Genomic DNA, 18,983 nt, shown 5'->3' with positions numbered 1-18,983 from the left:
ATTTCTGAACTGAAGTTGCTGTTGTTGCTTCTGAAGTTTGGCCCATGGGGCCAAACACCCCTCTTAAGAAATCCCTTGGCCAGCTTTTGAATGCTCCGGGCCATCCCTGAACGGTGCCCATTCTGCCATGGCATTTTCTGATGTAACGAACAAAGCCAGAGCCAACTTTGGAAGGGGTGACTCAATTCAAGTAAAAAAAAAAAAAAATCAATGAAATATGCTTGTTATTCAAATGAAGCTTCAAGATAACTTTTAGCAACACCGAGTTCGGTCATTAGTACATTGTGTCCAATGACAGCCCTTGGTTCAGCAACCCAAACCCATTCAGGTGTGATTGAGAAGTGAGGGAGAATCGGGGGAACCCAGATGTGGTGTCACTGTTTTTCTCAGCCAGCTGCTACTGCCACCACCAAGGAACAGCAGCTACCACGGAGGACACCACCACGGAATACAGCCACGGGGAACCCACAGCCACATGTTCCTCCTCGCAGGCCATCTGGCTCTGTCGTAGAAAGACCGTCTTGTTGTATTTGCCTCCGTCTCTGGTACTCAGCTCTGCTGATACATCCTCCCATCAGGTGAGACTTATCTGTGTGTTTTTTTAAGGTAAAGTCTAAAATTCGGTGTATTTTATCTTAATTTATTCATGAAATTAGTTTTATTAGAATAGTTACTGTTCGGGACTTTGGGCCCATTACGTTGTTGCAGAAGTTTTAGGTGGCATGCCCCAAACCATATTTCCCCCATAATCCCTGTTACCTTTTAGGATGTAATTTTAAAGAACGGACAGTTTCTTCATGATATATTGTATTACACCAGAAACACCCACTGAGAAATATTCACAGAGAGATTGTGAAATGATCTTATGAACTGATTCACACAGTTTCCGATCCTTAAGATCGGGCCGAACACTTAAGCCAAATCCTGACTGTGTAGACACTCAGTACAGAAAGTCAATGGCTGGGGGCGCCTGGGTGGCGCAGCCGTTAAGCGTCTGCCTTCGGCTCAGGGCGTGATCCCGGTGTTATGGGATCGAGCCCCACATCAGGCTCCTCCCCTGGGAGCCTGCTTCTTCCTCTCCCACTCCCCCTGCTTGTGTTCCCTCTCTCGCTGGCTGTCTCCGTCAAATAAATAAAATCTTAAAAAAAAAAAGAAAGAAAGAAAGAAAGCCAATGGCTGGACTCCCGAAAATTGGCAAGAGCTGTTCACCCACAGCTACTAGTGTAAGTCTCTTGCCGTAGAAATGATGGTAGAAGAAATATTATGTGGGGTCTTCGGGAAAGACTTTTCCAGCAGCAGGTAGCATAACCAGAAAGGATTTTGCGTCGTTAGGAACGAGAACCAGGAACCCAAGCAATCCTCGCTTTCTCTGCATCCTTCCACTCTGCTCTGGTTGAAGGATAAGCTCTTGGTCTTGATTCAAAGGTATAACTAGAGGAATAACACACCTAGTCCACACTAGGTCAGATCACCACTGGTCCAAATCAACCGTTGTCGGTGATTTAAGAGCACGTAATCCAAACACGGTCTCCAGGAACCATCCTCCATGTGGGGTGGGGGCTCAGTTACGAGAAGAAGGGAGCTGGGAAGACTCCAGAACACATCCGCCCCAGCAGGGCCTCAGAAGACCAGCATCTCCTTTCCCCCAGGGCCGGACTATCCCACCTCGGGACGGTGTCTTTGTTCTCTCGGTCTGTGCGGTGAGGGCTTGGGTCTAAAGGGTCACCTTTCCCATTGTGCTGCTGGGAAACAGGGGCTTTGGGCACGAGTTAGGGATTCCAGAGCAGCTAACACTTTCCACAAGATGATGAAGATTTAAACAGCTTGAGGAACCCGTGCGTTGCTTCCCCCTGTCTCTTCTGCGGTGTGCTCCGTAGGTCTTACTTGGTACCAAGTCTTCAAAAAAGAAAAAAACATATGAAAACCACTGTTCTATATGGTCTCTAAGGTCCCTTGAAGCTAAGACAAGTTCCTCCGTTCTGCTCCCCGCGATGATCGCTTCGGCAGGCTGCTCGCTACCCCTTAAACACGCCCGCAGGCGGTGGTGCGTTGAAGAGGGAGGGAACGCAGTCCCCGCAGAGCTGAGGCCGGGCTCTGATCGTGGGACCGAGCGTGCGGGGGACCCCAACACGGAAGAGCCTGACACACTCGGAGAGGGAAGTTTGGTCTCCAACAGTTGGCCCTTCAGGACCCTGTGCTCCGAGAGGAGCGGGAAGGACCTCAAGGTCATGACCGGGACGTGGTGAGCACCCCACCAGACCGAGACCTCCCACGCCGGTGCCCTCCCGGCCAGCACACGAGGACCGAAGGTGCTGCCAGCAGAGACACGGCCGATCTCACCTGGTGACGGCACGAAGTCACACTCATTCACAGCCCCAGGGTGTCCCACCAAGGACTGGTTCTTATCCAAGACCGTCCCCACAAAAGCCGTCTGCTCCTGCCCCAGAACAACATGCCCCTGTCCCCCTTCCTCAGACTCCTCCTGGCCATGGCTGTCCTACCCGCCTGGAGCTCTGCCATCCCGGGGCCAGGCTCCCAGGCTCCCAACACACATGCTTTGAACCAGGGGCGCTCTGTGGCATCTTGAAATACCTATGAGAACCACCCACTGACCCTCCTCTTCAGAGAGGAGGATGCATGTTCTTGCTCCAGAATGTTCTATGTGTAGAGACTGCATCTCTATGGGTGAGATTAGGACAGAGTCTACCCCACAGCTGTGAAGGACTTGGTGGCTTCTCTCACTGCACCTCAAGTGGGACAGAGGCTTGATGGGGACACGAGGGCTTTCCTGCCCACATCTGTCCGTGGGGGAGTAGAGAGACGAAGAAGTTACATGACTTGGAACACAAGACCTCTTCTCTCACTTCTCTGTAAAAGTGAGGAAACCACACACCCACCCTGCCCCCTACCCCTCCCCCAGGCTGTGAGTTCCCTGCATATGCTCTGAGCCACCTCTGTTCCCTCAGAGCAGACCTCAGGCACAGCCCCGGGCAACCTCTCCCTTCCTGGGCAGAAACACTGGGGGTGATAAGCACCAGGACACAGCAACAGCTTCTCATGCCCCCTCACTGTGTGCTCCTCCGCAAAGAGGGTGTCGGAGGCCCCTGCCCCAGGGCCTCAGTGGTCCGGGTGTCTGTCTCAAGACCTCCCCCTTTCTGCATGTGTATCCACAGCAGTGGGGACATCACAGCTGCCATGTGAATGATTTCCCACACTCACCCCCTCAGGCCAGGAGTCCAGGCTCCAGGGTAAAGGCAGCAGACTCATTCCAGAAAAGGCCAAGCCACGAGCGCTACTTAGAAAAAGCTCCTGTGCCTGCTGGCGTTCCAACTTGGCAAGAAAATGTTTGCCAGCCTGGAAACAAGGGGCAGCCGGTTGTGTTTCCCAGGTCCTGGTACCCTGGGTGGCTGTTCTTGGAAACCTGGAAGTGAAAAACCGAGCCCGAAGGAAGAAAGTCTCCGCCTCCATTTTACAGAATGAACATGGCTCCCCTCACCTGGGGCTTTGACAGGTGGAGCCTAGACTCAGATCCTACCAAGGAGTGGAGGGTACAATCACTCATGCAAATGACCTTTCACAACTGCATCATGGCCCCAAGATTCAAAGCTTTATCAGGAGAGGAAGTAGAGGGGTTCCCCGACAGGAAAGCCAGTGTGGGTCACACACGGACATTCGTGTTACTGCCGGGCTTGGTTCGGGGGGTGCGGATCCAAAGTCAAGGTTGCTGGGGCAGGACAGAGGAATGGGCATGACTTCCCCTCCCGCGCTGCTCTGCTCCAGGGCTGGGGCTCTGGAAACCACCTGAACAGAGCGCCCATGCTTCTGGGGCAAACACATTTGAGCATCGGAGCAGGACGGACATTCGAGGTCACCCAGCTCAAACACCTCAGAGACATCAGGTGACCGGGCCGAAACCGCACAGCCTGGCAGCCCTGCCCGATCCGGTGCCCTTGCCCTTGCACTGTCCTCCTGGGAGGACCTGCAAAGCGCAAGGACTCTGGCCGCCTTCCAGGCCAGGAGCCAGGGACAGTGAAAACCGGGGTCTGCTTGAGAACACTGGCTAACAGGCAGCAGTTCTGAAGGTACCCCCGCTGTGCAGCCATCCTGCCCAGAGCTGACCCCAGGGCCCCCACAACCCCCACCCTCCCCTCACCGACTCTGGATTCAGCCTGTCCCACCCTCTTCTTCAAAGACCCGCTCGGTCCTTCGGCTTCTCGCTCGACAGGCTACAGAATCCGTGTCTCCTGAGTTCCACTCTGGCCATTTGCCCTTCCCCCTCCAAGAAAATTCACAGACTTCATCTGAGGTTTTTGGTTTGGTTTGCTACTATAAACATTAATGAAACAGACATAGGAAATACAAATTACTGATAAACGAAGTGCGCGACCTCTGATAAAGCACGCATAGAAAGAGTCGTCCGGATTCTCCCGAGACTCTTTCTTTGCAGACATCATTCTGTGCAGTTTTATGATTTTGCCCTGTACTCCCTGATAGGGTCACTTCATCATCTCCGGCTTTAAGACTCAAGAACCGTCCTACCTCCCTTCACAGGGACAGGACCACATGTCTATGGGCCAGCTACTCCAATTTCCAGGAGATTTATAAATCACAGCACGAAGCATCAGATGCGCGCGCGCACACACGCACACACACACACACACACACACACACTCTCACACAGTGTTAGGTCTGTGCCCAAGAAGTACAAGGCAACTGTGTGGGTAATTTCCACGGAAGGTAGTAAATTCTGTAAACTTGTTTGGTTCGCTCAAGACCCACATCACCACGTCCTAGCTCCCTTTCCTGATCTAGCAGACCTGGAAAAGCTAAAGGGCACATTGACCAGACCTTCTGCCGCCAAGTGTCCACGTGTGACATAAGTTTAGCCACCAGTAACTCTCACCCAAGATAGCTGGATGCACCAAGACCTTGCAAAGGCGTCGATCTGCAGAGTCTCCACTTCCGTGAGAGTCAGTCCTGGAGCTGAGCCCGCTGAGCACGTTTGTTCTCATGGCAGCTCCTGGGCGGTCCTCTCCCACCTCCCATTTCACCATAACAAACGAGGAGCACCTGCCACCCCTTAGCTTCCAGACTGATGAGCTTCTGAACTAGGTACCTTTCTCCTTCCTCCGATGTACGGAGAAGTTCAATCATGATGTCTAATGAAGTTAATGGGATGGCTTCTGATATTAACACACGATTCTGACTTACCTTCCTCCAAAAGCCAATCCCCAGTTTGACACATGTGTTCTCACGCATTTGCAGAAGAAATATTGTGACTTTTATGATAGTGTTTCATAAAATTTTGGTCTCGCACCACATTGGATTACTACAAGCTAAGCAATGAGAAAGAGCACAGTTGACATGTTATCTGATTTTTATTATAAAAATTAATAATCACATTTGATTGATATCATTTTAATCTGGACTCTACTGATTGTAGTAATCTATATCACAAGGTTCTTTCCCTACGTTATTTCTTTTTTTTTTAAAGATTTTATTTATTTATTCGACAGAGATAGAGACAGCCAGCGAGAGAGGGAGCACAAGCAGGGGGAGTGGGAGAGGAAGAAGCAGGCTGCCAGCGGAGGAGCCTGATGTGGGGCTTGATCCCATAACGTCGGGATCACGCCCTGAGCCGAAGGCAGACGCTTAACCGCTGTGCCACCCAGGCGCCTCTCCCTAAGTTATTTCTTAGTGGTTTTTATAATAGCCTTTGGAAATACAAATCTAAGTAGCAAGATGTATTATTTGAAAATCATTTGTTAATGAAACATACATTGTTATTGGCGTATATAAAGTTAAAACTTAGTTGTATATTAGTTATGATGAAAAAATGTTGTGATGCAAATTTTTCCAATATCTGAATAATATCATTAAAACTCTGGTAAAATTTCACCTTTTGATATAAAAAATTTTGTAATAGGATGTTGTGAAAGGTTGAATTGTAACTTCCCCCCCAAAAAAAGATACATATTGAAGTCCGAACCCCCTGTATCTCAGCCTGGGAATTTATTTGGAAATACGGTTGCTACAGATGTTATTAGTTATGTTAAGATGAGGTCATCCTGAAGTGGGTGAGCCCATCCAGTACGACTGGTGTCCTTATATGAACATGGTCGTGTGGCGTCAGAGACACAGTGCGAATGCCTTGTGACAGCGATGGCGGAGAGCAGGTCAATGCAGCTGGAAGCTAAGGACCACCACAGACCGCCAGCAAACCACCAAAGGCCAGGAGGGGGCAAGGAAGGCTTCCCTGGAATTTCGAGGACCCCAGCCAGGCTGTCACCTCGAGTTCAGACTTCCAGTCTCCAGAATTGGGAGACCTCCACTTCTGTGGTTCCAGCCACCCAGCTCCTGGTGTCCTGTGACAGCAGCCATGGGAAATGAATATTCCACACACGTATGATTTCAGGTTTGAATCACACTGTCACTTTCCAGTAAAAGGAGCTGGTGTTTTATATTATTTAAAATGGTTTAAATTTGCCAGGCTGTGGCTAAGATTCCTGCTTAGGAGTCAGAATCTTGAAGAAAGCAGACATGAGGATTCCCTCAGACACAGAAAAGCAACAGTTGGGGGTTTTTATGGGCGACTCAAGCTCTAATAAAAATATAATGGAAGTTTTTCAACAAGGACTATCAAAGTAGAATTGAAAGCAAAACACCAATCCTTACACACCATGACTCTCACCTCTAACGTGTATTTCTCCCAACAACCCTGCTTTGTGACCCTCATCCTGAAACACTGGCAAACCACAGAATGGAAGCACCTCATACAACATACAGTAATTTATTTATAGAACGTTCAGACTGTAAAATTAAAAGAATTAATTCTTCGTGAAGAAAGGTACTGGTAAAATTATCAGTAAGCTTCACATTCACACACACACACACTTCATGCTAGGTGTGAATAAAATAAAATGGTTCTTACAGAACCATGAAAACCAGGAGATCTACCAGAAAGAAGGCCCTCGATCTCACTAAACATTACTTCCCGACCGAGGATGAGGACGGCAGGACTGTGCCCCCAGGATGACCTTAGCTGGCTCAGTAGGACTTCCAGCGAAGTGAGGCCCGTGTGCAAGGTTTCCAGTTTGCAATCAATACTGTTCTTTCCTGTGTCTGCGTCAGACCCGTCGAGGCCTCTCATGGAGTCCACAGTCCTCACGGAGCTAACTGCTCAAATGCTTTACGTAATACCGTTGGCGCTCGTTTGCTTGCCTTGTGCACCTGCTCTCTGACACCCGTCTGGCTCTGTGTGGCGGGATGCCCCGCTATTAAAAAATGTAACCAGGGGCGCCTGGGGGGCTCAGTCCGTGAAGCCTCTGCCTTCGGCTCAGGTCATGATCCCGGGGTTCTGGGATCGAGTCCCGCATCGGGCTCCCTGCTCAGCAGGGGGTCTGCTTCTCTATTTCCCTGTGCTTCTCCTGCCCCACTTGTGTTCTCACTCCCTCTGCACTCTCTCTCAAATAAATAAATAAAAAGCTTAAAAAAAACAAAAAACCTAACCAGAACGGCCCACTCTCTGATGGAAAATCCCGAGGCTTTGGCGATCCGCACTCACATCAGAGTCCTGGGAATGGACGCGTAATAATGTGGCTCCTTTCCTTGCGGGGGGGGGGGAGGACTCCTCACTCCCTTTAAAGTGGGGGAAAACACTGGTATTAAAAGAAGAGACTGGGGCGCCTGGGTGGCACAGCGGTTAAGCGTCTGCCTTCGGCTCAGGGCGTGATCCCAGCGTTATGGGATCGAGCCCCACATCAGGCTCCTCCACTATGAGCCTGCTTCTTCCTCTCCCACTCCCCCTGCTTGTGTTCCCTCTCTCGCTGGCTGTCTCTATCTCTGTTGAATAAATAAATAAAATCTTTAAAAAAAATAAAATAAAATAAAAGAAGAGACTGAACCTGTATCTTGAACTTCACACACGTACTTGCAGCGAGAGAGGGGTGTAGACCCGTCGGGTACACTTCGGGTACTTTTCCTGAGTCCTTCTGCAGGGAACCCCTGGATTACCCGGTGGCCCCTCCAGGCGAACTTGAATTAATCCTGCCTGACACTGGACAGTCTTCTGCCTTCAACGGCTGCCCCTGCTCACAGATATTAATGTTAAACCATCGCTTCCTCCACTTCGGCCTCCGTGTGCGTTCTCCTTGTCAGGAATACGAAGGATTAACACTTCGACTCTCAGATGCGGTGCCGGTTTGGGGGTTCTCGTAGAGCGAGAGGGGCCCATGTGAATTTGTGTGCCTATCTCTTCTCTTTGGTCTTCGATGTCCTAGGATTTGGAAGTGGTTCGATTCTAATGCTGGCGTGAAGATTTAGAATCTTCAATTGAATCTTCAATTGATCCATCTTCAATTGATCTTCAATCTTCAATTGAAACAGTGTCCTTCTGGCTCATTCCATGATGATTGCAACGTCCCAGCAAAAGCCACCTCAAAATACCATCTTCAGTGACCCACACGGGTGCGTGGGCCACTCGCCAGAGAAGGCGGCCCCCCATTTGTGCGTGGTGGCTGGGGGCAGAGAGGACCCAGTGAGCTCACATTTGAATCAAGTTATCAGGGCTGCTTTGAGTCAGCTCGCTCACTAGTGTCACTATTTTTCCAGCGAAAAGTAGAAAATCTTGCATAAATATGGAAAGGGTTATGCTCCTCGTATACTGTTAATGGGAAGAAGATTTTATATGCCGACTCTGTCACTGCCATTAAATCAAGTCCCTGTTCTAACTGTAGTCTGTATTTTGAATGAAATGACAGAATAATTACAGTGAAAATAATGATAATAATACCAAGCAGCCTCGTAGACACCGTTCCAAGCGCGTTACCATATTAATCCAGTTAGTCCTTACAATTCAGGGTGCGTGCACTATCCCCATTTTACAGATGAGGACACTGAGGCGCTAAGAAAACTGTTCACCAGAGTACGCAGAAGATTGGGGTAGATTAATGTTGTATGCCTTACAGATAGGAAAACCCTCAGATGCTTCCAGTCAATACATTGTGTCCACATTTACAGAGAACAGCATGCGTGCAGAGAGTGTCCCGGTGATGTTACCGTCATAATCTGGAAACTCTTATTCACACGGACTTGGCCTACACTACGAATGGGACTAGGGTCTCTTCGGACAGAACTGTTGTCCAGGCCAGCCTCATGGGGGTCCACGGGGCCCTACTCCTCGAGGGACCCCACCTGGAAGAGTCCACGCCAGCTTTAAGGCCCCATCACTGCCATCTTGAAATACTTAATTTTTTAACAAGCGGCCCCAGATTTTCACTTTGCACCGGGCCCTGCAAATGATGTAACCGGTCCTGATTGTTACAATGACTCTGCAGGAATTAAGTTTGATTCGTTTCATCCATGCTTTAAACCTTACTTCAGCTTGGGAACAGGATTTTATTGATAAACGAGCTTCGGTTGCAAGAAAAAGGGAAGTTCTGACTTATAGGGGAGTAATGGATGTTGCCATTTAAATTGTAAATATTATAAAATCAAGGGAGTTAAACTTGCCATCTTTTTAAATTGACGTGAGTGGAAATGGGATCCTCTCATCCCCAGCTAGTCACTGTGCTCAGAAGTGAGCTGGTTGTCATGGAAATGCATAATAGCATGTTTATTTGGGTTAAATATAAAGTCAGACTTTTCCTGACAGAAGAGAAGTTGATTTGGCTGATTTGTTTGACAATGAAGAGTGGTTTTGCTCATTAGGAAAAGTAAACATAGGCCTCGGTGTGCCCAGGGTAGTTGTTCATGCCTGTTGTCCTAGCATGATAACTAGCAGCCCGCCATCATCGGGTTATATGGCGGATAACTTTCACACTGACGGAGTTAAATCTCCAGAGCTAAGATTTTTTTTACTGCCCTCCCTAGAAAGGACATAATAAATGTATGTTATCAAAATATTACATTAACACTGGTGAGTTAAAATTAATATTCGAAATTTTCTAAACCTTTCTATGTATGTTGGGTTAAACAGAGACTTCTAAAGGATAAAATTAAGGGTCACTCAATAAGTCTTGATAAAGTCTTTTCAGTATCATTCAGAGAAATTGAAATTAGGGAAATAAATCCATTCGCAAGTCAGGTGCTTTTTAAATTTCTTGTTTTCAACAAAGTTAAGGAGAATCCAATCAGTGGATAGAGTGTCATACATAAATTTGTGATAGACTGTTGGTGACTTGGGCCATATAACATGGAAGAAGCTCAAAGAATTGAGCATGGATGGGGGATGCGGTGTGGGCTGTTGACCCCAGGGGTTTAGGAAGTCAAGCAAAACTAGCCCTCACATTTCATTAGACGAGGAGAGTAATCTTTGTGCACTTCCTACTATAAAATGTAATCCCCTCACTCAATACTTGAGATAAATGGAGTTTCTCTCCCTTAAAACCAGTGGAGCCCAGAAACTAAGGAAGTGCTCAAAAATGATAAATAATAACCCACAATGAGAAGGGTGTCAGAGTAACACAAGACCCAACTGAAACAGTGAGAATAATTCGAGCAACAAAATAAAGCAGGATTGGATTACAGCCTGAGATATAGAATAAATAACTACGCGTTCGTACTGATATAAATCCAGGATTCGGTAAATAAATATGTGGGAGAAGAGACAAACATCTCCTGAGGAGGAATTCCAAATGACTTTACAGACCCCTTCCACCCTCGAGGAAGGGGCAGTCAGTGGGGGGTGACCCCTCCTCCAGAGGTCGGGGCGCTGCCTCGTGACTCCCTTCCAACAAGCAGGGAGGTGGGGCGGGGAGGGCAACTGCACGGGGAGACACCCCACAATCATCACCTCTACCAGGGGCCTAAGTCAACACCAACAGCCACAGATCACGTCACAGTCTTGTACTCTAGCTGTAATGGGGTGACAGTGGCACTTGACCTCTGTGATCTTCCTCCCCAAACCAATAACCACAGTCTAATCGTGAGAGAAACGTCCCAGGAATGCCCGTCGAGGAGCGCACTACGATCTACTGACCAGCACTCTTTAAAACTGCCGAGGCCGTCAAAACCCAGGAAGGTCTGAGAAACTGTCACTGCCCAGGAGAGCCCGAGGAGATCCGACAATAAATGTAACATCACCTTGGATGCAATCTCCCACGTTCGGTAAAAACTAAGAAAATCCGAATAAACCAGGGGCTCTAGGTAATAATAATGCATCAATGTTGGCTCATTAACTGTAACAAATGTACCATATTAAAGTACGATGTTCATAATAGGGGAAATTGTCAGGGGTAGGGGAGTATATGAGGAAACCTTTGTACTAGCTTCTCAATTTTTCTGTAAATCTAAAACTGCTCTAAATTATAGTTTATTATAAAAAATGGTGAAAATAAAAATGAATGGAGCTTAACAATCAGAGTATCTATCATTATTTTATCATCATTATTAAACTGGGACAAATTTCTACCTTTATATCTAATAATAATGTATATGCAATACAGCATACGGAGAAACATATTAAGTTATACCATGGGGGTCCAATCAGTAAAATGACCCAGTTTCTTTCTTTTTAAAAAAAGATTTATTTATTTATTTATGGGGAGGAGGGGCAGGGGGAGAGTGAGAGAATCTCAAGCAGACTCCCCACTGATTGCAGAGCCGGGGGGGGGGGGCACGACCCCAGGACCCTGAGAACATGACCTAAGCGGAAACCCAAAGTCGGACACTTAACCAACTGAGCCACTCAGGCGCCCTGACCCAGTTTCTTCAATAAACAAATTACAAGGGGAAAGGGCGAGCATATAAAGAGGTTTAGGAAACACGTAAACCAATGAAATGTGAGGACCATCTCTGGGTTCTGATTTGAACAACCAAACTCCCCTGCCCCACTGTGCTCACTGTCTCACCTGGGCGTCCTCATTCACCTGCCTGACAGACCGTGTGCACCCAAGCCCTTGTCTCAGGGTCTACCTTTGGAGACTAAAGTAAATTTTATTTTAAAATAGAAGATAACTAAGTGTCCCATTTCCAGTTCTTGGTGACACATAGCCTTGGAATTAAGCTCAGATTCCCCTGCCCTGGCCCCAAAGGACATCAGTCAGTGGGGATCAAGAGGAAGGAGCTGTGCCCTTCCTATTCTCTTCCTTTGGGGGCTTTCAGAAGAACCAGTGTTTGTGGACAAGGAGGAGGAGGAGGAGGAGGAAGAAAGGTAGACCTGCTCCAGAGGCTCCCATGGGGACTTTTTTAGTTTATTCAGATAGAGGACACTGGAAGTTGGAACCATAAACAGAAAGAGAAATGAAGAGCCCTGGGAAATGTGAATGGGACATTACAGTTTATTTGTGCATTTTTGTGACCCTGATTGTTTCTTAAAACTGGCTCAGAGCCATTTCTCTTACAGAGGCTACTACTGCCAGATAATAAATCAGGTGATGCTTGTATCTGCCCCAACCCTCCTATAGTTATTCATCATAAGACTGTCTTCTTCCTGATTACAAAAAGGTTCAGTAGAAAAGATCATTTAATTAGAAATCAAGGAACCCGCACTATCACCCGAACATACTGTGTGCGGCCGACTCTGGAACAAATCACCGGAGCTCTCGGGACCTCAGTGTCCCCGTCTATGAGACAGGAGCTTGGCCCTGTCAGGTTTCTGAGACCCTCTTCAGTTTAAAACAATCCTGCAATTCTGTTCTTTTTGGCGAGCCAGCCCTTGTAAAGAAGCTCATTCCTCCCAGGAACATATCCGCCCCCCACCGTCCCCAGTTTCCCAGTGGGCTGGAGAGGGAGGGGCCGCCCTCAGTGTGGACCCCCCACTGCACAGCCTGAGGCCCCCCAGTGGGAGGAGCCAGCGCCCCCCAGGCCGCAGCAGGGTTAGGGACAGCCCAGGCGGCTCCGGCCCCCGGGGCCAGGCGACAGGACCGCAGCAGCCCTTGTGCACCTGCTTAGCTGCTGTGGGGACCAGCTGCCCCAGATTCGGCCTCCCCGTCCCTGCGCTCCGGAGACCGGCCCTGGACGAGGTGCCCACCGAGGGCAGCCTGCTCTGCTCACAGTGTCCTGTCATTGAGGTCTTCCTCTCCGGACAGCTTTCCGGCAGACAGACAGACCTCATCAGCATCGGAGCAGCTGAACACGGGGACAGAACACGGGAACACGGGATCCTCATGATTCTTGAGAGCAACACACACCTGCACACACACGCACACATGCACACATGCATACACGTATGTGCACACAGAGGCCCATGCACGTGCACAACCGCACACACACCCCCACATGCACACGCAGAGACACACGCACATGTGCCCACACTCACACAGACACACGCACGCATGCACACACACACGCATGTGTACACACACCGCCCACGTGCACACACAGAGACACACGCAGATGTGCCCACACTCACACAGACAGATGCACGCATGCACACACACACATGCACGTGCACACACACCGCCCACGTGCACACACGTGCACACACATGCACACAGACACATGTACACACGCACACACATCCACATGAGTATGGTGCACACACCAGTGCACACACGCACCCTCACAGTTCACCCGAGGGGGTGACTTTACTGCGATGTCTAGCTCTGCTTACAGGAGATCACAGAAGACTCACACACTGGAAAAGATCAACAGAAGCCTCATTAACCGGAGTTTGCGCCTGGGAAGTATTAGTTGACTCTTCAAAAAGCCTACAAGCCATTCCCCGGAGGCTTGTGGGAGAAACAAAGCAGCAAAGGGAAGTGATTTTCTCCAGGAGCGAAGGCCCCAGTCTGCCACTCGGGTTGTTAAGGAGCACAAATCCCCACCAATAATCACACCGATCTTCATGTCACTTCTTGGAGCATAAAATGCCTTTCAGCTCCTCACCTCTTCTCACTTTCACAACAAGCTGTGAGCCACTGGGGTCAGGAGGAAAGAAGCGAGGAGATCGGGAGACCTGAGTCTCTACCGCCTGCTTGCTGCTGGCTTAAGGGAGTGACTTGTGCTCAGGGCAAGTTTTGTCTTCATTTTACAAACAAGGAGGCTGAGGCCCACGTGGGATAAGTGACTTGTCCCCACCAACCAGCAATACCAGGGGACAGACTGGAAAGTGTGAACCCTTGAAGCAATAGCTTCTTTATTATGGGGTCTCTCGTCCACATAGAAAAGATATACAGGGGCGCCCGGGGGGCTCAGTCGGTGAAGCATCTGCCTTCAGCTCAGGTCATGATCTCAGGGTCCTGGGATCGAGTCCCACATGGGGTTCCCTGCTCAGTGGGGAGCCTGCTTCTCCCTCTCCCTCTGCCACTCCCCCTGCTCGTGCTCTCACTCGCTCGCTCTCTATGTCAAATAAATAAATAAAATATTTTTTTAAAAAAAGAAAGAAATGATATCCAAAGGCTGAGGTGGCAGGGTGGGCAGGACGTAGGACTCCTGAGGTACAGAAGACAGGAAATCCATCACTGAAAAATCATTTTTATTGTTTTCTCGTTATTTTTTCAGAGAAATGACTCCAGGTGAATGCCAATGCCTGTGGAATCAATAAAAAGCAAAATGAGGGAGTGAGCATGGCTCACACGGGTGACTCCCCCGAACCCCAGGTCTGGCAAAGAACCCGAGGCCACCGGTCACAGGCCCCACCTGCCAGTCGCAGCTGGTAGTGAAGTGCCTCGTGAAGAGGGTCGTGCAGACACAACTTCACCACTCCTAGGCGCTTCCACGGGGTGAGAAGAGTAGGGGCCTAGAAGTGCGGAGCCCAGATGCCCAGGAGCGCCTCGGTTAAGATCGTCTTGTCATTGTTATCCCAAATCTGCTTGCGGGCTTGAAGCCAGGCCGCCAGCTCTCATTCGTGCCTACACAACTGCTTCCTTCCTGAAGATTCCAATCGCATCCTTTTCCACCCTGCTCTTTACAGCCTGAAGGGTCCTTGGTGGAGGAACCATTCACCTCACTACTTGTCTCCTCAGAGGACCAACCCCCCCAACCGTGCTGAAGCCTGGGGGAGGGGCTTCTCCCAAAAGAAAAGGGAGGGACTGGAACCAGAGCTGGAGTTTGACCACAGCGACGGCCCAAGGGCTCTGCCAGCGCTGAGCCGTGCAGGTGGGAGGAGGCCAGGCCCTGCCCCCAGCGCTGAGCCGTGCAGGTGGGACGAGGCCAGGCCCTGCCCCCAGCGCTGAACCATGCAGGTGGGACGAGGCCAGGCCCTGCCCCCAGCGCTGAGCCGTGCAGGTGGGACGAGGCCAGGCCCTGCCCCCAGCGCTGAACCATGCAGGTGGGACGAGGCCAGGCCCTGCTCTCCGCCCCCAGGGGACCGTTCACGTCACTCCCTTGTTGGGCAGCCCATCTGCCCACTGCCGGCCCTCCAGCTGTGATCTCCCTACCTTAAGTTTTATTTCTGCTGGATCTTTAGGGGGAAAGGTTTGAGACAAGGTAAAGAAATTCATGAGTTTTGTTTTTTTTTTCCAAATATAGCCCTTTGGGAAGTATAGTGGGTGTGACTCAGCTTTACGCTAGGAAATCGTAACGTTTGCCACTGCTAACCTCATCCCACCCACCCTCCGCGAAGCAGAAGTACCGGTGTGGATGATCTGGTGCTTACCCAGAGAAGGAAGAATCGTTGATCCCAAGTCTCTGTACCCCTAACTGCTGGTGTCTGTGTAAACTGTGCTGTACCGGTTTCACTTGCTCCATTAACATTTATACAATGTGATTTATGAACCTCGGAGAGTCTGGTCCTTCCACTTTATACAACTGCATAAGTCGGAAGGAAAATGCAGACTCCTCTTGGCATTAAAAACAAAACGATAGTTGTTGCACTTATGCAACATCGTGGCCAGATGACAATATGCAGAGGACACACGCTGGCCGAGGGGCTGGGGGGCAGGTGCGCGGTCAGGGTGGGCTCAGAACCACAGTGAGGGCTGTGCCCAGAGAAATCGCATTCGGCTGAAGTCAAGGAGACCCAAGACGGCAACCTAAGCAAAACGAAGGGCTCGTTGTGTCACATAAAAGAAAGCAAACGACACAAGGCACAGAGGGTGCTGGTGTAGTTCCACGAAGTTATCAAGAACCCAAGCTCCCTCGAACTTAGGAACCAACCATTCTTACTTGGTGACTTTGGTTCTCGAGGTCACAAGATGACTGATGAGATCTAAGCCATTTTATCTGTTTTCAAAACTAGCAGAAAAAATACAAAGATTAAGGGCAAAAGATTATGCCCTGGCATTCTGTCCCCTTTCAAGGAAACTTCCCAGAAGTCCCACCTAATGACTTTGGCTTATTTTTTTAAAGATTTTTATTTATTTATTTGACAAAGAAAGAGCACAGGCAGGGGGGAGGGGCAGAGGCAGAGGGAGAAGCAGACGCCCCGATGAGCAAGGAGCCCGATGCAGAACTTGATCCCCGGACCCTGAGATCATGACCGGAGCCAAGGGCAGAAACTTAACCGACTGAGCCACCCAGGCGTCCGTGACTTTTGTTTAGATACCATTGGCCAGACTTGGTTATGTGACTAAACTTAAGGGCAAGGGAGGCTGGGAAATGAGCCAGGGTTTACTTCGAGGCAGAATGGAAAAACATATACTGAGGGGGCAAAAACCAAGTGCTTTCATAGCAATCCACAGTCTGTAAAGTCAGTGAGCCCAGCACCAGTGGCCGTGAAAGTCGTCGGAATGGTGAGGGGTATGCACTGTAGGTGTGAGCTGGTAGGACCGCGGGAAGCACGCAGAGTCCGGTGGGAGATTGACAAAGTGAAGACTGGTGCGTAATGTGGGTGGGCTCAGTGAGACAGGGAGGGTATGCAAAGTCGGTGCGGGTTCAGAGACTTAGTTAGCGCCCCTTTGGCCAGTACTGATGAACTTTCACGAAAGCCTTTAGACCCATTTTGCAGCTTTTGAGAGCATCAGTCCATAAGAACCGCTCAGCATGATCGATGAGAGGTGAGAAACGCCCTGCCGTCCCCGATGGAGGCCAGGCCCACCCCGCTGGCTGTATACGCACTTTGTCTTGAGGGTCTGCCTTCAGCAGGACAGATGTCACATTCGCAGGGACAGGTGGTCCCTCTTGTCAGTCCCCAGCAGCCTCCACTTTGCTCTTGTCCTCCTGTGGCCAAGCTTCCCCAGGTGAGCAGGCTTCATCTATCACATAGGCGGGCTTACACACCTCGACCCAGAGCCAGAACTGCCAGCCAATTACCTTGACACGTTGATTGCTTGCCTTACCTCACCCCGGAGGCCTCCCAAGTCCTCCTTCAACCCTCGGAAACACTTCCAATTACCGCCCTGGTTTATCAGGGACTGCTTTCTCGGTGTTCCCATTCTGCTCTCTGCAACCTTGGTTGTCTGAGTGATAGATCCTTCGAGCTGTTGCTGCATCCCTCTTAGATCTGCCGCTGCTTAGCTCTGCCTCTGTTCCTCGAGGATGGTTTCATCGCCACGCAGACTCGCCTCGGGCCCTCTGTGGCGTCGTCAGCACTAACGGTCCCTCGAGCCGCTCTCGTACACCTACCTATGGGTAGCCTCTGTAAGAGAGATTTCCAGAAGCGGAATGCCAAACACAATACTCCGTCAGCCTTCTTCATTTACACAATGGGAGGAAATCTTTACTTAGGATTTCAAAGGACAGCAGAGAATTTCGACATAAACCGGGAATAGTGCTCTGTTGTTGATTCAGCCCATGCCAAGCTGATGACGGGAAGGAACGCTGGTGTGTCACAGGACTGCAAAGCACCATCCCAAGTCCCTCCCAAGGCCAGCATTCCCAGCCCCACCAGACTCAGCAGCTCCAACCCTGCTACGCATACAGTCAGGTATGACATTGTAGGGATCAACGACTTTGAGAGCCACACCTGAAATTGCTTGATTTGGGTTAGGAATGTGGTTGATGACATGCCCTTAAAATCATCATGAACTCTAAGAGTTGACATTGACACATTGACTTACCTGCCATGTCATACGTTCAGAAATAAGCTCAGTGTGAGTTCTTAAGAACAGTGGTCTGAAAGAATCGATATTTGACAACCCACCCTATCTTTTTTAAAAGATTTTATTTATTTGAGAGAGAGAGAGAGCACGAGCTGGAAGAGGGGCAGAATGAGAGAGGCAGAGGGGCAGAGAGAAGACGACTTCCCACTGGGCAGGGAGCCCCATGATCCCAGGACCCCAGGATCATGACCTGAGCCGAAGGCAGATACTTAACCGACTGAGCCACCCACACACCCCAAGGACCCACCCTATTTTAATTTGCATACACCTCAATATATTCCCAGAAAATGGTAAGAAATTGATCCCATCACTTTTGCCCAAGAAATTACTCATGGTTATATATTCTCTAAAAACCTGTGAGACAAAATGCCAGAACTTTGCTGGGAATCAGGTATTGAGTTTTGTCTTGATTTGGGTTAGTTATCTCAGATGGGAAATTCCCCTTCCTTTGATAATACCCTATTGAGATAAGTTGGGATTTCCCACAGGCAAAGTTACGTCAAAAATCTAGGCTCTATGCGGAAACTGACTTTTGTTCACTTTTGAATGAGGAAGAATCAATCAAAATTATCATTCATGAACCCACATCACAGGAACATGTCTGGTCTCTGGAGAGGTGGGCCGAGCCCAATTTCAGGACACCACAGGAACTCTATATAAATTTCGATCACTATGTTATAATTTATAGAAGCATAGCTAATTCAACAACTGGCAAGAAAAACAATTATTGCTCCTTGATTCCAAAATATTTCTTTTGTTCAAGCATTCTTCGAGCTCTTGTTACACATAAAACAGCTCTATCAATAAAGAGGCCATGAGAATCGTGCCAGTTGCTGGATGGTAACATGAGGTGTTGACCCTTCCATGGTCCTCTTGTTGACTTGGCTGTTCAATGAGATGGTATCTCCCTATTGGGTCAGGACTGCTGATGATGAGGGGTCCGGAGCCAGGGTGGGAAGCCAGGCAGAAAAATATAACAAATCTGGGAATTACAGGTAGAGGCTGGGAATGGGAAAAGCCGACAGAGCTCAGAAGCCAAATGAACAGTCAGGAACCAGATGC

The 18,983-nt window shown here is 49.3% G+C and overlaps 1 long non-coding RNA gene across 1 annotated transcript; it reads left to right on the top strand.

Annotated features, from left to right (window-relative positions):
• The first annotated feature begins 281 nt into the window (after positions 1–281).
• On the top strand, positions 282–11,359 carry LOC130544305 (uncharacterized). Its single transcript, XR_008960485.1, has 2 exons — positions 282–578; positions 8,280–11,359. It is a non-coding gene; the product is annotated as an uncharacterized LOC130544305 (long non-coding RNA).
• Positions 11,360–18,983: the final 7,624 nt, after the last annotated feature.

The sequence above is a fragment of the Ursus arctos genome, unplaced genomic scaffold (genome assembly GCF_023065955.2).
Source record: "Ursus arctos isolate Adak ecotype North America unplaced genomic scaffold, UrsArc2.0 scaffold_2, whole genome shotgun sequence".
Classification (NCBI taxonomy): Eukaryota; Metazoa; Chordata; class Mammalia; order Carnivora; family Ursidae; genus Ursus; species Ursus arctos.
This window is presented reverse-complemented; position numbering and strand designations above follow the sequence as displayed.